This window comes from Belonocnema kinseyi, chromosome 7, assembly GCF_010883055.1.
Source record: "Belonocnema kinseyi isolate 2016_QV_RU_SX_M_011 chromosome 7, B_treatae_v1, whole genome shotgun sequence".
Lineage (NCBI taxonomy): Eukaryota > Metazoa > Arthropoda > Insecta > Hymenoptera > Cynipidae > Belonocnema > Belonocnema kinseyi.
This window is the reverse complement of record NC_046663.1, coordinates 75,484,147-75,501,878: the sequence shown is the minus strand read 5'-3', so window position 1 is coordinate 75,501,878 and position 17,732 is coordinate 75,484,147. Positions and strand designations below refer to the sequence as shown.

At 29.5% G+C, this 17,732-nt stretch overlaps 1 protein-coding gene across 7 annotated transcripts in view; it reads right to left on the bottom strand.

Moving 5' to 3' along the window:
• The window catches only part of LOC117177467 (multidrug resistance protein homolog 49-like), a 200,887-nt gene that overhangs the window by 81,385 nt on the left and 101,770 nt on the right, over positions 1-17,732 (bottom strand). For 2 of the 7 annotated variants that reach the window (XM_033368183.1, XM_033368188.1), the window contains exons 1-2: positions 15,039-15,189; positions 8,547-8,841 (exon numbers count right to left, since the gene is read on the bottom strand). The exons of 2 other annotated variants lie outside the window; for them this stretch is intronic. The gene's annotated coding sequence lies outside the window, so the exon portion shown is untranslated. Of the gene's footprint in view, positions 1-8,546; positions 8,842-15,038; positions 15,190-17,732 lie in introns of those variants that run through there. 3 more of the 7 variants (XM_033368185.1, XM_033368189.1, XM_033368184.1) reach the window with 2 other exon arrangements.

Below are 17,732 nucleotides of genomic sequence, written 5' to 3'. Positions count from 1 at the left end.
GAATTTTTGGTATTCCTAAGTTTTATCATTATGTATTATAACCCATTCTGAAATTTTACCTTTCTTAAATTTTATCCGTTCCGAAAAATGAACGGGTCCCGAGGCCAACAACAACCTGGTTTTGAAACAAATTGAAAATAAATTGAGATAGCAGTGGGAAGTCCGTTGACAAAGTTAAACTTTTATAGATTACAATTTGTACTTCACATGAATAAAGAATCAATCACTGTTCGCTATCACTAAGGTCTGGTGCACAATCTTCTTCAATGGAAAGGTATATTTCTGTACATTATCGTCATCTGATACAATCATACTATCTGTAATAAATTCTTATAATATTTTATCATATCCTTTATCATTACGAGATCTTTTTCGCTCTTTACTCATTGTCAAAAGCACTGACTTCAAATTACCTATTTATTAAAAATTATTTTCTACTAATGCGAATGAAATTGAGCACAAGATGAAGTTTTTAATTTGAAGCTGAAATAGTTTTCATTAGAAATAAAACTTCTTAAATTGCGATGAATTTAAAAACCTAAAGCCAACAATTTTTAATTCTATATCTTCCAAATTGATAAAATTTTTAATGACAACTATCAAAATTGCAACATTTTTAATTATAAAACTTAGAACTTGCAAAAATTTTAATTGTAAATTTCGAAATTAAATACATGCCAATTTTTAATATTTACAATTCTTAAATATTTCTATTTTTTTTTTTTTTTTAATGTGAACTGAAAATCAAAAATGCTTCAATTTCCGCTATTAAGCATGCAATTTTATAGAGTTTCATTTGGAAACTCTACAAGGTACTGCTTTTCAAGAAGTAAATTGTAGCTATAATTGGTTCCTTTTTTGGAAGAACTTTTCCATACTGCATCTCATTTCAGTGTTCCTAATGCCATATAAAAATGATTTTTATATCGATCTATCTCGATAAGAATTTGATGTTACAGCTCAATTTAAAGAATTTAAATTCATTCGCAAAAAGTTCAAGTAGAAACAGAATTTCACAAGATATTAAATTGGATGGTGGTAAAAAATCAAGAGCAATATTCAAACTTAACAAATTAAAAAAGGAACATTTAAAATTCATAACGACGTTTTCAATGATGAGTATATTGAAGACCAAACTTTTTGGAAGTAATTTATTTTTTATTAAAAATATTTCAAATTTAAACATTTAGACAATATATTATTGTGAATTGTGTAAAAATAAAATAAAAAATTTCAATCTCGGCCATTTAAACTTGTCAGTTTCTAAATGAAAATGTTAAAATTTAAAAATGTTAATTTCAAAACAGTTGAAAGAAATTATCTAAATGTTTGAACAATTAAACGTTTTCCAGCTTCAAAATTAAAAGAATTTAAGTCTAACAAATACATTTTTTTAATATTCATACCATATTAACCAATACGGTCTTTGAAACTGTAAATAATTCTCACTAAAAAGCGTTTCGTTTAAATAATACTCAAAGAAAAGCGACTATCAAAATTAATTATCAAGTCCCACATCAGATTTACATAACCCAATCTTGCTAAAGTGGGCTTAAACATGATTAAATTATTTACGATAAGATAAGCTACGATTAGGTTTTGAAAGGCGAAAAAATTAATTTTTTAAATATCAGAAGACTTAGTGTTATCTTCTCATAATCGCTGTGAACCGTAGCAGTAAATTTGCAGTAAGTAGGAAGTTTCTTTTTAGAGCAATAAAGTTTTCGATCCGTTTTCAGATGTAGAAGTAAATCACTTTGTTGAAGATGAAGACTTGGAAGGTGAGAAATACTATTTTAGAAACTGTGTAGTTCCTCCTTTGTCGAAGCATCAGAGAGTGCAATATTGATGCAAGCTGGAGAGGAGCACTTTACATTGCTTCGAAGATGCAACGGTACCATGAGAACTTTTGCTGGTCTCATTATTCATACAGTGAATACAGAAACGGTACAGCAAAGCCGAGTAGGATAAAACGATTGCTCTAAACTCTAAACGTAAAGCGCTAAAGTTAGATAAGATTACTGCCAATGTTCCAAGAAAATTCCGAAAGTGCGTCTTCTAAATAACTATACAAATATTAACAAACTGGTCAAAGCAGGCGCCATTTATGTACAAAAATTGATTTTGTACTTAATTAATTAATTAATTAAGACATTAAAATCTCCCCAGTCGCCCTATCACTCCCCCTATCTCCTCTCCTCATCTATCATATGATATTCTAACCTATCATATTTTACACCCTATAAAATATTAACAATAAAAAATAGAAAGTTTAATTATTTAGATCCTTATATTGGAAAATTTTTGTTCAGTCTAATTTTCTTAGTCGATAAAAAATAAGAAAAACTTTGTTCGAAATTAGAAAAAAATTATTTTAATATTTTTTCATAATAACATAACTAATTTTCCCACATTGAAAATTTGGAAAAACCATTTTAATCATAAGCTTCTTTTGTCCAACACTAAACTCGAACCAATATTGATCAACATCGTTAACCCCGCCCCCCTCCTTAAAACTCTAATATTCAAGAAATGGTTTGTAACAATAAATGTCAGCGAAGTGATTTAAACACAATATTTTGTTATTTTACTAATTCCTTATTTATTTAACCACTGAAAGCAGAGAAACCCCCAAATTGTCTTAACCTAGTTAAAGGGTGGAAGTCCTTTAGACGACAAGAGACAAAATAGCAATTCTACAGGAAAGCATATATAACATTATATAAAATGGAAATCGTATTTCAAAAGAAGTACAAAAGTCTTTTCCTTAGCTAAAGTGTTACTGAATTAAATCCAAAAGAGTTTGGTCAGAAGAAGTTATCCAGTTTCGAGGATATACTATATATCTGGAATTTGACAAACTAAAAATTGTACTAACCTAAAATTGAAGCAGTTCCGGCTGCGGGTTGCAATCAGAAATTCAAGTTTTTATTTTATTAAAAACATGAACCTACTCTCGAAAATTGAGTTTAAAAATGCCGCTAAAGAAGTTTTGATCTGAAAAAGGTTAGCCAATTCTGTTCAACTTCTGAGAAAATGGAAGATTTACTGTACGATGGATTAAGTACATTTATCCACGCAAAATGACTTAAATTAATTATTCAATTTTGAAAACTAATATCTTCTATTTTGAGTCAGTTCCAATTTAATTTCTTTGCAATGAGTGCTTTAGGCATTTAGATTTGAAGCCATTCATATTTTTACGATTGTAATATCAAAATCGTTCACGAATGTTTCCTCCAGATTGAAATTTTGCTGCTTACAATAATTCACGTCGAAAACTATTTGAAACTTAACAGGGCTCGGATCAACTAGAAAGCTTTGGAAAAAGTCGCGATATTAACACCAAATTATTTTGAAAAATTCATTAAATTACTAAAAAATTACAAGAAACATTGTTTGTTTAAATCCCGTCAAATGTCTAAAGATAATAAAGTAAAAGCTGTGTCATACACAGAATAACTTAATTATTAAATTTATTTGTTTATGAATATAGAATACATTATTCTTATTGAGTTTTAAGCATTCTTTGCATACTAAAAATAAAAAAATAAAGTCAAAATATAGTCAGATTTTTTATCTGAGGCTTCATAATTTAAATATGAAATTATCTATTCATTTTCCAATAATTAAATTTGAAATTAATAGATTTTACACATTATCTTTCAATTTTATATAGATACAACTCCGTTCTCTAAATACTAGTTCCGAAATGCTTTACAGCCTGAAATTGTCATTTCTTTAAAGCTTCCAAATGAAAATGTTGAGCACTTCATTTTTTAACGTATTTTTATTTGAAATGGCTCTTCAAAATTGGATTAATGTTCTATAAATGTAATATTAAACACTAATGTTAAAGCCTCGAAATTTGTAATAAATTAATTTCAATTGATCAATCGTTTTAAAGACCTTCAATTTTGAATACTACGATTTAAAATTGCTGATTTGTGTGCACTTGTGATTACAAATTCCTTAATTTCTAGTGTTCGAAATGAATAATTATGTACCTTTCTAAAATGTGCATTCGAAATCGTTTATGCATACAAAATTAATATATACAAAAATATACAAAATTAGTCAAATTATTGTTTAATTATAAATACTTTAAATAATAACAACAATCTTAAAAATTTTATAATTCTCAAATTTGGCTTGAGCTTAAATGGAAATTTCCTTATTATAAACACTAATTTAATATTGTAATATTGTAATTGTAATATTTTAATTATAAAAATGGTAAAAAATGCAATATTGTATACTAAATGATTATATTTTCAACCGATTTTAACTCTTGTGTTGCCACCCAAAAAAACTCACAGCATCTGCCACCCGGGTACCTGGGTACCCCACCAACGAAATTGTTGTTAAAAGTCCATTGTAACTTGAAGTAACTATGTGTATTCAATCAATATTTAATTATTCATATTCTAGGAAGGTATTCCTACTTCAATATAATAATTTAATCATGTGCAGTGACCTTGGTAGTACTGAAACAGATATAAAATATGCGCAGCTACATCGCAAATTTCTTGTTTCAGAGGAGGCTCGGTATCACGTCCAAGAATTCAAGAAAATTCAATAAAAAATGTATACATTTTTTTATTATTTATACAATTATCCATATTTACTTCATATACTATTATAACGAACTTTATTTTTATGATATACTGTATGAAAATCATGCTTTTTCTGTCGGGGTACCCGGGTACCCGCGTGACTCCACCGTGCTTTTCTTTTAATTGTAAGATATTTCAAGCTGAAAAATTTCTAAAAATATATGCAATGCAAATTTCGATAGAGAATCGGTTAAATGATGCTGATTCGACAAGAATTCTGCCTATATTAGAAAAATAGTTTTTTAACACAACGTATGCCGATGGATACCCGGGTACCCGGGTGGCAACACAAGGGTTAAGCAACATTGCTTAAATATTTCAATAAAAATGTTCCTACATTTTTTATGGTTTTATTTAAAGGAATATTAAAGAAAAAAGATACAAGAATAATTTATTTGTAACGGAGTTCAGTCCCCTTAAATTATCTAAAATGACAGATCTTTCCTGAAAGCTAAAAGTTTCATTTTCACTATTCCCAGAAAATTTCTTTTGTAGGTTGAAAGGAAATTTGTCAAACACGAGCGAGTGAATGAATAGAACTGACTTTAGAATGGACTGTGTTAATTTCACTGATGGATTAGATTACTTTTGACTTCATTATGTATTTTCTGGTAAAAAATATTTTCTTAAAAGCTGTTTAGCTATATTAATAATAGGCTTTGAACGAAAAGTATGAAATTAAATTTAAATAACAGATCTTGACTATTCAATACGACACACACACAAATTCACAGAAAAAATGTTTCGAATTGAGAAAGTCCGCTTAGGATCATCTTTTAAACCAAATTGAGTTCAAATCTAGCTTAAAATCTGAAAACAGGCTCTAACAAAGGTCTTACAAAAACACTAGAGTTTTTTCTTTTGGGGTTATCAGAACTAAATTCTTTAAAAGACTATGTAGTATATACTGTACTCAGTATAGTAATTATTCGATATTAATACGTGATTTGTTTTCCTTAAGTGTATTATATACATTTTCTATTTAAAATCAATCATATCTTTGGGAACTCCCGGATTCGTGAGAGAAAAAATAATAATGTGTGAGTGGTCAGTGTTGTGAACATGGGACACGTTTGCATTCTGTTCGAATAAATTCAAGATAACTTTACTGATTTTGCAATTATTTCCAATAATTTCGTCGTAACTAAAAATAACTAAACAAAGATAATTCTTGTTTGAACACAAGGACAAACGTTAAATACAGTACAGTCCAGAATTAGCCTGCTGAAAAAATCTTATTATAAGATGCCTCTCTTCTTTCATGGGACTCTCAGCGAGAAGTTAGGCTAGAGAGATGCACGTTACAACGGTATACAGCTTATTAATTTTCGCGTCGATTGATTCCTACTTGAAGCATTTTCGATGTCTAGGGACAGAGAGAACATGTTAGGAAGACAGACCTATTTTTCTATTTTGACCGACTTTCGATTCTAAGATTCCTCTTTTGACATGACGTAGGAAAATTAATAAAAAATTCAAACTTTGCTAAATTAAGATTTAAAATCTCCTCTTTAAATTAAGCATATTAATATAATGCAATTTTTACTGTTTCTCGAATTTTTATTTAAAATTTGGATGCGTGCCAAAGACAAAAATCGGTCAGTCGAGTTGTGGATGCAGCCTTCCGTCTCTTGCTTCGGCTCGCCGAACCGATTTTCGTCTTGGGCACGCTTCCACATATTTAATGATAATTCAGAGCCAGTAAATATTTCGTTATTTTTATGGTCTTATCTTAAAGAGGACACTTGAAAACTTAATTGAGCAAAGTTTCCATATTGAAAATACCTCAAGTGGAGCTCAATCGACCGTTTTCAAAACTCATTTAAACTAAATTTATCTCTGAGATAACCAAAGAAAAATACATGTTTTTAACACGAGTTTTTTAAATTTTATGACGTACGAAAATTTAAAACTAAACTAGTTTCTTTTTTATTTAATCAAAATTGAACTCCTATATCGCTTTTTTGATTTAAGTAATTTCTTTAGGGCAACGAAACTTTTTATTTAATTTTATAGCAGCCAAATTTTGTTTTGATGGCAGAACCAAATTCTAGTTGACAAAAACAATTTTTCTAGTGCAAGAATAGTTTAAAAGTAAAGATGAACGATTTCTATCTGAAAATGTACTCGAAAATGATAAGTGCTAAAAATCGGGTGTCTGAAGAAAACCTTTCCGTAATTTAAAAAATTAAAATGATATTATAAGTTATATCTTATAAAACAAAAAACTTTATTATGGCAGACAAAAGTTTAATACTTACAAAAAATAATCATTTTAACAGTAGTTTGCATACTTAATACTATGATACTATGAAGCTTGATACTACGACAAAATTAAATTTCGCAAGAAAACTGTTAAGATAAATAATTTTTGTATAAGTTTAAAATAATTTTTCATCAAGCAAACATTTTTTCATTTGAAATTAAATCATTAGTAATATTATTTTAATTCTTAAAACCATAAAAAATCTATTTCTTCAGACATCTATTTTTGGCACGGTAACTACCTTAAATCTAAGAAAATATAAAAACTGCTTTTAAAATAAGAAAAAATAATAATTGCTAGGATTTTCTGTTCAACAATAAAAATAATGTAATTCTATTTTAGAAATCAGTTAATATGAAACATGCTTCCTTTATTAGCAATACAAGGATTCTAAAATTTTATTTGAATTTTTTTTTTAATAAATAAATTAAAATAAATGCGCTAAATGGGTGAAAATTCAAGAGTTGATCATATCAAGTCCATAGAATATTAAAAGCTTGTGTTTGGAGAAATAATTTTTTTAATTACAAGGTGTGATTAGGCCTATTGTTGAACCATATTCTATTTCCCAATTACCTTTTAGTTTATTCACTATTAATTTTAGAATGAATTGCAGAATCAAAAAATGAAGCTTTTTTTCTCTTTTTTAATTATAGTTTTGGAGTCACAATCAATTTTTAAATGTCATCCGACAAACAAACATTTTTTTATAAATTGTATGGCTTTAGGGTTTAATTTAGACACATAAATTGATTACTAATTGAAAGTTAATTCAATATATTAAAGATGTGGAAATTCAATTACACTTGAAGATCGTTAATTTCGCATTTTTATTGTGACTCAAAATATAATATAAATATTAAAACGTATATTGGTTACTACGTTTCAGTTATTATAAGTGGATTTGTAAACATTTTTGTTAAACAAATTGAAATTAGTTAGAAAAATATTAAAGGTGGACGTAAAAATCTTAAAAATACAAATATTTTTTTCGAGCTCTATTTGGTTTTTTAGGTTAATTGTAAACGTATCCACTTTTTTATTATATTATTATCGGATCAGTCCATAAGTTCGTGCGTATTTTCCAACGCTGAGTAATTCTTTTTTTTTTAGTCTTCTCATAAAAAAAGTTATCCATATGTTTTTGAAACGTTGAAAATTAGTCATAGATAACGATGACAAATATATAATTCATTAACTTTTTTATTCTCTGCGTTCTTTGTTTACTTTTGAAGTGTTTTTCTTCAAGAGATTTTTTTCGAATTCTATCCTGAAATATGAATGTTTCCGAATAAAAACAAAACTTCATGAACACAATTTCGAGCATAATTAAGCACTTCTAGAACTAAAATATTTATCTCTTTTTAAAATTGGCAGGGTTTCGCAGCTTAATACAAATAATTCTTATAAGAATAAATAATTCACAACATTATTTTTTCATAAATGATTTAGTTTTTAGGTGCAAATTTGTATTTTGGGACACGTTACTAAATGGAAATTTACATTATAAATTGAAATTTCAAAACATTTTGGCCACGACCCATATAAGGGTTCAAAATAATTTAGTTAAAATTTTTTTCATATTCCAGTCTGTCAATTTAAAAAATATGACAGAAATATTGCTCATCTAGTTTTCTAAGCCAAGAACAGGAACTGAACAATACCTTGACTCCACTACTGCTTCCAATCAATATCCCAAATATGTCTAATCTGGACAACTCTGGTGGACTTCGATGTGTCGACGGGGCCCGTCATAAGTGTCCCTCGCACTGACCGTGTGGCACTTTTTTTGTCTATCCTGTCACTCACACGACACCCTCGAGCACTCGGAAAAACGATCTTAATCTTTTAGGAAAAAAAGAACATTGACAATGTCTTATAATTCTTTAGCTCTTTTTCTAACGCCGAAAGTAACACCAAACGAACAATTTGAAGAGGTCTCTCTATCGGTGGCGGCACCTGCAATTTTTGATAAGTCAAGCTATATCCGATTGATCGTTCGGTATAATGTAATTACTGAAGTTACGCCTCCGTCAGGCTTTCCTTTTATACCAAAGTGGAAGACACCTAAATGAGTAGATAAGGCGCTACCGTGTGTTGACAAGAACCACGATTTGTGACGCCGACTTGGCGTGATTCTGAAACTTTTGGTTTCAATCGATTCATTATTTCCTTTGCGGAAGGACATTTGATACACGCGCAGGATAGATCGACTAGATATTATATTTCATTACTGTTCTATACATATTCTGTAAAATACTAATTCCATTTCAAATCAGACCATGTCCATGAATTTAGGCCATGGTGTAAGGTTGTTCAAAAACACTGACAGGGGGGTGAGTGCAGATTTTGTGCGGACTTTTACCGAAGGAGGGTAGGGACTAACTTTGAGTGTGACATCAAACATATGAAATATAAATGTATTCCTTTCTTTTCTCTTCTTTTAAAGAATTCCTATTTTTTCTCCTCGTTGCAAGTAACCTTTCTTGACCTTTCTTGACTGGCAATTTAACTATTACATCTTTTATCCAGAATCCATTTCTTTTGTTTGAAAATTCAACTTCTTGGTTGAAAGTTGAACTAACTTTTTAAACATTCATTTTATTGGTTGACTTTTAAGTTGCTTTGTTGAAAAATTCTTTTCTTCTTAAATGGATTGCCGATACAGTCATATTGCGGCTTAGATCAGCAATCTGTATGGCTGGAATAGACAAATTGATGGCTGATTAAACGCGAAATATGATTGTACCAGCAATTCATTTCTTTCAGTGTATGTTGATAATTTGATTTTTGGGCTGAAAATTGTATTATTTTGGTAGAGTTCCATTGTATTCTATCAAAGATAAAAAACCTTTTTTCGTTAAAATATCAACGATTACATTTTTCCTTGAAAATTCATCTTTTTTGGTTAAATTCGACTGTTGACAAATCATCCCTTTCACTGAAAAGTTAAACTATTTGGTTGATAAATAATTTTTTGTTGCTGAGAATTCAACTTTTTGGTAAAAAGAATCTTCTTTTTTTTAGGTTAAATAATCAACGACTGCGGATTCAATATTCATCTTCTTTGGATTAAAAGTTCTTCATTGAAAATTCAACCATCTTCTAAATAATTCCACTATTTGGTTAAAAATTTACCCAATTACTGAAAATTCCTCTCTTTGGCTTAAAAATTTAACTATTTCATTGAAAATACAATACATTTTGACTTGAAAGCATAATTATTTTAAATACAAATCAATATGAGACTTATACATTTACATTAATTTTATTTTTAAGAATTTATTCCATTATTTTCGTGAAAAATCAGGGATAGAAAAGTTTTAAAAATAGCGTGACGTAGTTTTTGAATAGCCCGTGTCAGAATGATTGAGTATTTCTATACATAATTCAATGGTGAAAATTAAGGGTCCCGTATATTACAGTACAATAACTTTTTATTTAATTTGTTATAATCATTCGAAGATTACCTGCAATTCTCAAAAACTGACAGAAATTTTTTTCAAAATGCATTAACTTTTATTTTAACATTTTTTTACTTTTCGTTGTTGTGAAAATTTAGGTAACATGCAGACACATAATAATTGGAACTGTAAAATTGTAGTCTTTAATTAAACAATTCTTTCTTGAAGTCCTAAATATTAGGGCATGTTAGAATTTCAAAACTGGCCACGATGAAATTGCGTTTATTTACTAAAAAATACAAAATTCTTGGTAAAAAATAAATTCACTCTCTTCTCCCGGACTTTTCTCGGCCTGAAAAAGTTCCCGGCTTCGGACATTATTGACGCCAGCTTCATTTATATTGTATTAAAAATATACTTTTGTACGTCAAATAAGTAGAAATTGAAAGTATTTTAAAATGGCGTGATTAATCAGTGATCTATTGAAAAAAAGATCCGTGAATATGATGAACACCAAACTCATGAATACTTAAATAAGCACGCATTATTAGTTATCACAAAGAAAGATAAAAAAATTTGATTGCTCAAAACGTAATTAAGAAATTAATATTGTCAATATGAAGTTGACAGAAGCCTGAGGCGCATAGTAAACTATGAAATCATTATTCTTGATTTTTCAAATTGTTTCGTTTGAGAATGCTCCTCGAGTGTTTCCGTCGTTTTACGATCGAGCCCGATTGTGCAGAGCCGAACATGAAATGCATGGTTATGTTTCACAACATTTTTATTCAAAGTTAACCCCTTTCTATTTTCAATTCAATAATTTACTATGGGGTTTAAAACATTAGGAATTCTTTTTCACGAAATTCATACCCTCAGGAGATAACATTTAATTCAATGAGTACAATTTATAAAATATTACATCTAAATAGATTCAAGTTTATTGTACTGAGCTACTGAGATATCGAATTGGATAATGTTATTCATACAAGAATATTATCTGTTCCTTAAAAAAAATTTGCTATATAAAAAATCAATTTAATCATTGAAAGTGATAAAATGTTTAACGTATCTATCAAAAAAATATCTGAAGCAACTCGTGATAATGGGCCCAGATATTTGTCATACTGCCCTGAGTTGTCAAGCGACGCCGCTTTGCCGAGATTTTTGCCAAATATTTTATCATGTAAGTTAGCTGTGGGGTTTAGTTGTCAGGGATAAAATGCGTTAGTGATTTAGGTAAGTTAGGTTCGAATGTCGCCGCAGCGATTCCGATTTTTCATAGCGATTAAGCTTGCGATTATGTATATAGTAAATAAGCTAAGCATATAATAATCAAAATAAAAATTGTACGCGTGTTTCCATATTTAATAGTATTTAATTTGTGTATTAGTTCCTCCTTCTGACGGATAAATCTTTTGCTGGAATGGGTTATTTTTCATATAGTCGTTTTAGATTCTCATATGCTTTGTATGGCAACTTCAAAAGATGTTTTCACTCTTTCGAATAATATTTATTACTATCGTTTTAACTTCACTTGTCAAATTTGATGTATGGAATTTTTAATTCTCGCAAGTTTTATAAGGTATAATGCAACATCCGTTCCATTGTTTCAAACAAAAATATTAGTTTTGCCGACTATATCAAGAGTCCCCAACGAATGCTGAATTGATACGTCTAAAAGAACGAAGTCTAATAAGTCAGGCCTTTCACTAATTAATCAGTACAAAATACTGAATCATTAGTCAAATCATCTCAATAAGCAGTGGCGTACTTCTCACGTATTTAAATGTAAAAAGTATTTCCTTAAATTTTTTATCAAGTAGTTGTCGTGCCAAAGATCATATCTCTGAAAAAATAGTTTTTCTATGTTTTCAAGTGTTAAAATAACATTACAGATAATGTAATTGTAAATTGAAAACATAATTTTAAATGAAAACATTTTTAAATTTATGAAAAACTATTATTTCAATGTCATTTTTTGAAACCGAATTTTTTCTTGCTATCACGACTTAAGACGAATTTTTTTTCAAAGTTGAATTTTAATAAGGCTTACTCATTCCGAAAAATTTACACCTAAAACAGGGGTGGCTTACTCGTCCCGAAATTTCGGGGTGACTGGCCAAGCTGCGGAATAAACATTAGACTACTCAACCCAAATTTTGGGACAACGAGGCACTTCGTTGTAATCAATGATGGCTTATTATTTTAGGAAACCCAGTCTCGACGACATTCCTGTTACAAATGTTGAAAGTACATTTTTTACAGCTGCAATCGTTGAAATAATAAAAAAGACTTTTTAAACAAAGAACTATATTGCAGAATTATTTACTTATTTTCAAAATTATAAACACTAGAGTTATAGATAATATTTTTCCTAAAAAAATAAACCATACTTTATTAAAATTTGACCATTTTTAATTTTTAGGAAGCGACAATAATTAGAAAAAACTCAATAAAAAATATATTGTTGAAATGAATATGTTTTGTAAGTTGCAAACTCTTTTTATAACAAATTATATTTTTTCTTGCATAAAGAATTAATTTGAATTTCTAACCATTAAAACTATAATTTAGCGGTAAATCACTTTCTAAAATTATCTACAAGAGTTCAAATAGCGTAATCGTCAACAATGATTTAGCATTCAAAGAAAGTGAGAAATTAAATTAAAAAGTGTCAAGTTAATCAAATACAAATGAAGCTTTCACTGCCTTAGATACAAGTGATGTGTAACACTTTTGATTCAAAATTGAAAAGCTTTTCTTTGAAAGTTTTTGAAATAAAAACGAATGCATTTGAAAGGTTAATAAAATAATATTATAAATATTAAAAATATATTTATAATAATAAAATAGCCTTATGATCGATAAAAGCGTTCAGTTTTAATATTTTGAATTGGAAAAAATTCAATTTAGGGGATTCTTAAATCTGAAAAATAAATAAATTTGTACAATTGACACCGTAAAATTGAGGTGAATGGCTTGGTTTTTTCCAGCTTCAAATACATCATCTCTATTTGACCCTCGTAGGTACTATGCTTATAGTAAAGGTGAATAATCTGCCCATCGTCATTTGGAATAAATCAAAAGTTTTTCTGTTTTTATTTTAACGTTGTAAACGGTATAATTGATTTCTTGAACAAAGTCATTATTAAAGGAAAGAATGTTTCATTTATTCTATAACAAAGTACTACGTGAGCCGCTTTTGCCTGACAAAAACTAAATTTTTTACAAAAATCATGCTGGAGAATATAAAATATATTTTCTTCATGTTAAAGTTTGCATGAATCTTGTTCCGGACTAGAAAATATGATTAACTGCACAAATTTTCACGAGCTTCTTTACGCAACCTAACCAAATTTCTGAAACTGAGAATCTTATGCGAATGCAATTTTCATTCGTTATAAGTAACGGAACTGCATCAAACAAGATTTAAAATAAAGTTTAATATTTCTTGAAAAAAATAGTCGCTAATATTGACATTTGTTATTAACCGAAAGAGATGATTAATTATAAAAAATAAAAATGCGCGTGAACCAGTTTCCTCCAGAAGTGCTGTTAAGCCCCGTTTTCCGGTAAACAAAAAGCTTTGGGTTTTTAAATCCGGTAAATTTCGCAGAATTCAGGTATTCGTAACTTGATTCAAAAGAGATCGTCCATGTATCACGTAACACGATTTTCTTCTATTTACGTATATTGTTCTGTCTTTTTCAACTTGAGTGCAATGTTATTCCCATTTCTATCTACGCAAAAGAAAAACCTGTTACGCAATATATGAGGGGTCCCAAGGCGAAAGCCCAAATAAAGACCATTATTTTAAATTAGATTTATCTTATGTGAATACTCTCCTTTTATTATATTCTTTTTTTCCAAATTTTGAAATATTTTTTTTCAATCAATATTTCGATTTCTTTATTCAAAATATTTCTGGCAGCCCTGCATACGGAAATAATGACACGATCTTGGCAGGGACTTAGTAAAATTATTTTCGTAAGCGTCAAAACGTGAAATCTATTTTTAATTTGCTCTTACTGGCAACTATTTTTAAAGAGAGTCAGTAAATATAAGTTAAATCTCTTATAACTAACACTTTTATCCAAGTTTCGTTTTCACCACACATAAAATCAAGTTCATCATGTATCTATCATCAAACTTGGATCACTCAAGAGTCTGAAAAGTGCTCAAATAGTTGAGTGTAATATGCATCTCAAGTGCAGTGCTTTGATTATCGGAACCGGAAGTGAGCCAAGTTCTCCTATCTGGGTTACTATTGACCTCAGAGGAAGGGGTTCATGGCCACGTGTTCGAAAGCACACCAAGGTCCTAAGGTCTAGGTCGTCGGTGATGCAGACATCTACTGCTGCAGAATTATCGATTAGCCCACTTCTTTGAAACTTGAAACTCTACATACCTACTTTTGTACCCTTTCAATGAGAAATGCAAATGATTTTCAACCAAATATTTTTAATCAAGAAAATCTATATAAAAAAATAATTGTTTATGGGCTGGAGAAATGCAATCAACTCTAAAATATTGGGATGAAAAAGCTCAATCGTGTTGTAATTGTAGCTTATCAAATGGTAATCGACGATTAAGTTTGTCAATTGTAAAATAGGTTACATAATAATAATTAAAGAATCTAAAATTGGTACAAATTGTTACTAATTCAAAAAAAAAATGAATTAAATGTTAGGAGTTGTGAAGATGAAATGATTATTTGTAAGCCTGAAGAGTCTACTTTTCATTTATTACTTTATTATTTTGTTTATGTTGTATATATCGTCCTCGCATCACAATGGCATGTTGAGGAAATGAAAAACTTAAACCGGAAGTGCTGAGCGCTTCGCGTTCACAAATCGCGACGAGGCCGAAGTTTCAACCGATTTTTTGACGGAACCGTAAGGGTTTAGAGCGTTCGAACGACTGACGCCACAACGACTCGACATCCAGACTCTTACGCAACGGCGCCGCTCTTACCCCTCGACGCCGGGCGTCGTGGACGACGTCGACGACGCCCGGCATTTCCACGAGGAGAGATCATCTTAAACGTCTAGACGATCTAGTTGTAACCGGCGCAATCTAGAACGTATGCCAGAACGATTGCGTTACGACGCGGGCGTCGTGACGCCCCACGTAGCGACAGGAAGGTTGCTGTACTCTAACGTCATTAGATCCGGGTTACGTCCTTCCGCAACACGTTGAAAATGAAACGCGGGATGAAAATAGGAGTGAAAGCTTATTGTTAGAAAAGTTGCACGATAAAACCGGTGGGGTGGTATTTCTTTAAACGTGTACGTAATCAAAATTCGAAGTTACAAGAAATACAAAAAATGATACAACAAGAAAAAAATTGATTTTACGCTCCACTCATGTATAGGGGCGTTCCAAGTTAAAATCTTGGCTAAGGTATATTTTTTTCTTATTCTTGAAAAAATTATTTCCTCTTTAGTAGCCGTTATTTAGTTCAAAAGTCTAAATAATACTCTATCATAAACGAAAATTAGAAGACGCATGAGTGTTCACAAAATTCTGCTTCCCCTAATACTTATTTTAGAGAAAATCATGTGAACCAAGACTTGCCCAGTTATTATTATTAAAAGCATTACTTGGGAGCTTTTTTAATTCGATACTATTTAAGAAAAATTGCCACTTAAGAAATTGTAGGTAATTAATTCGTACAATAAAGAAGATTACGAAAAACTAAAAACTGTCTTTAGAATATAATATTTTAATATATTTTATTATTCACCTGGTGTTTTTCTCCGTCTTCTTGTTTTTTAAAAAACAAAATAATATTTATTTGCAAAATGTTTTGAAATATTTAAAAAAATTTTGAAACCTTTTGAAATCTTCATGAAATCTTTTGAAATCTGCTAAGAACTACTTCTAAAATTTCATACAGTGAAATTAGTCAATAACTTTTGCAATTTGAGAGATGGTCACTGATTCCCGAAGGATTTTAACTAAACTTGAAATCTTGGCAAAAGAGTTACCAATTGTCAGAAAAATTGTGAAACATATTCCTTGTTTAGCCTATATTAGGCGAAATTACCTCAATATAGAAATAAATAAAATTTTAGATGAAAACTATTTATCAAAGTCAAGATACAGGAAGTCTTTAATCTTTTCTATCGTATCGTCTAGACCCAAGCGGTTACAAAGCCTTTCACAAGATTGCAATTTAATTCTCTGATACAATGAACGAGTGAATGACTGGCATCATTATAAGATATTAATTGCTCACACTGTGAAGAAAAGGTTTCACGATCACAAAACTAGAATCAATCGAGGACTGAAAAATATAAAAAGGAAATCTCTACTGAAATTCTTGAAATTGCTACTTGAAAGATAAGACTTCATTTCACGTAGTAGTGCTCAAGAAGCTGCAAAAAGGACTTAAAGGAAATGTATTTTTCTGAAGTCGATAAGCATTATGAGATACGAAGCGGCATTCGACATGTCATTTCCGATAGGCAATTACGTTAAGGATAATGAAGATGTATCTGAGATTTCAATTAGATTCAGAAGATACAGAGTTTTTAAATTATGAAAACAACAAATGGTATCAATAATTATAGGAATATAAGTTATGACAAAGAACAGTTAACTTTATTTTCCCATTGCAAAGTTACCATGATATTTTGAGAGTAAAATTACCTATCATTTGTCAATCGTATGTGTCGGAATGATGAGCAATATTTCTTGATTCATTGAGTGATTCGTGTTTGTTTATCTTTACTTGTTTGTTTCATCAGTTTTATACACTTTTTGAAGTAAAGTTTTTTTTCTTTTATTTCGTTTGATGAAAGCTTACAATTAAACACAACCGAATTGAATATTCATGCTTCACATATTAAATTCAATCAATATCTTAGGTTTTAAGTATATTGGGTTTTTAACAAAATAGTTGAACTCTCTCAAAAAAAATTCTACCAACAGGAATGAATTTTCAACGAACAAGTTGAGTTTTCAAGCTATTTTCACGAAAAAAGATGATTACTTAACCAAATAATTGAATCTACAACACACAAATTAACTTTTAACGAAAGCTACATTTATTGCAAAATAGTTGAAGTTTCAACCAAAAGTGGCAAACTTTTAAACAAATAGTTGAATTTTGAACCTAAACAGACGAATTTTCAATTAAAAGATGAAATTGTGAAACCATAAAGAATTAGCTTCAACCACAAACATTGCATTATTAATCAAAAAGTCAAATCTTCACGTTAAAAAGACACCTTGTTTAGAAGACAGTTGAATTTTAAATAAAAAAGTTTACTTTTGGAATAGAAAAGATTACTTTTTGATAAAATACTTTAATTAATTTTTAATTAAATGCTAGGATTCTTAAACAAAAAAGATCAAACTCCAACCAAACCCAGATGCATTTTTAACCAAATAGTTGAATTTTCAAACAAAAACTAAACATTTCTTACAATAGATGTT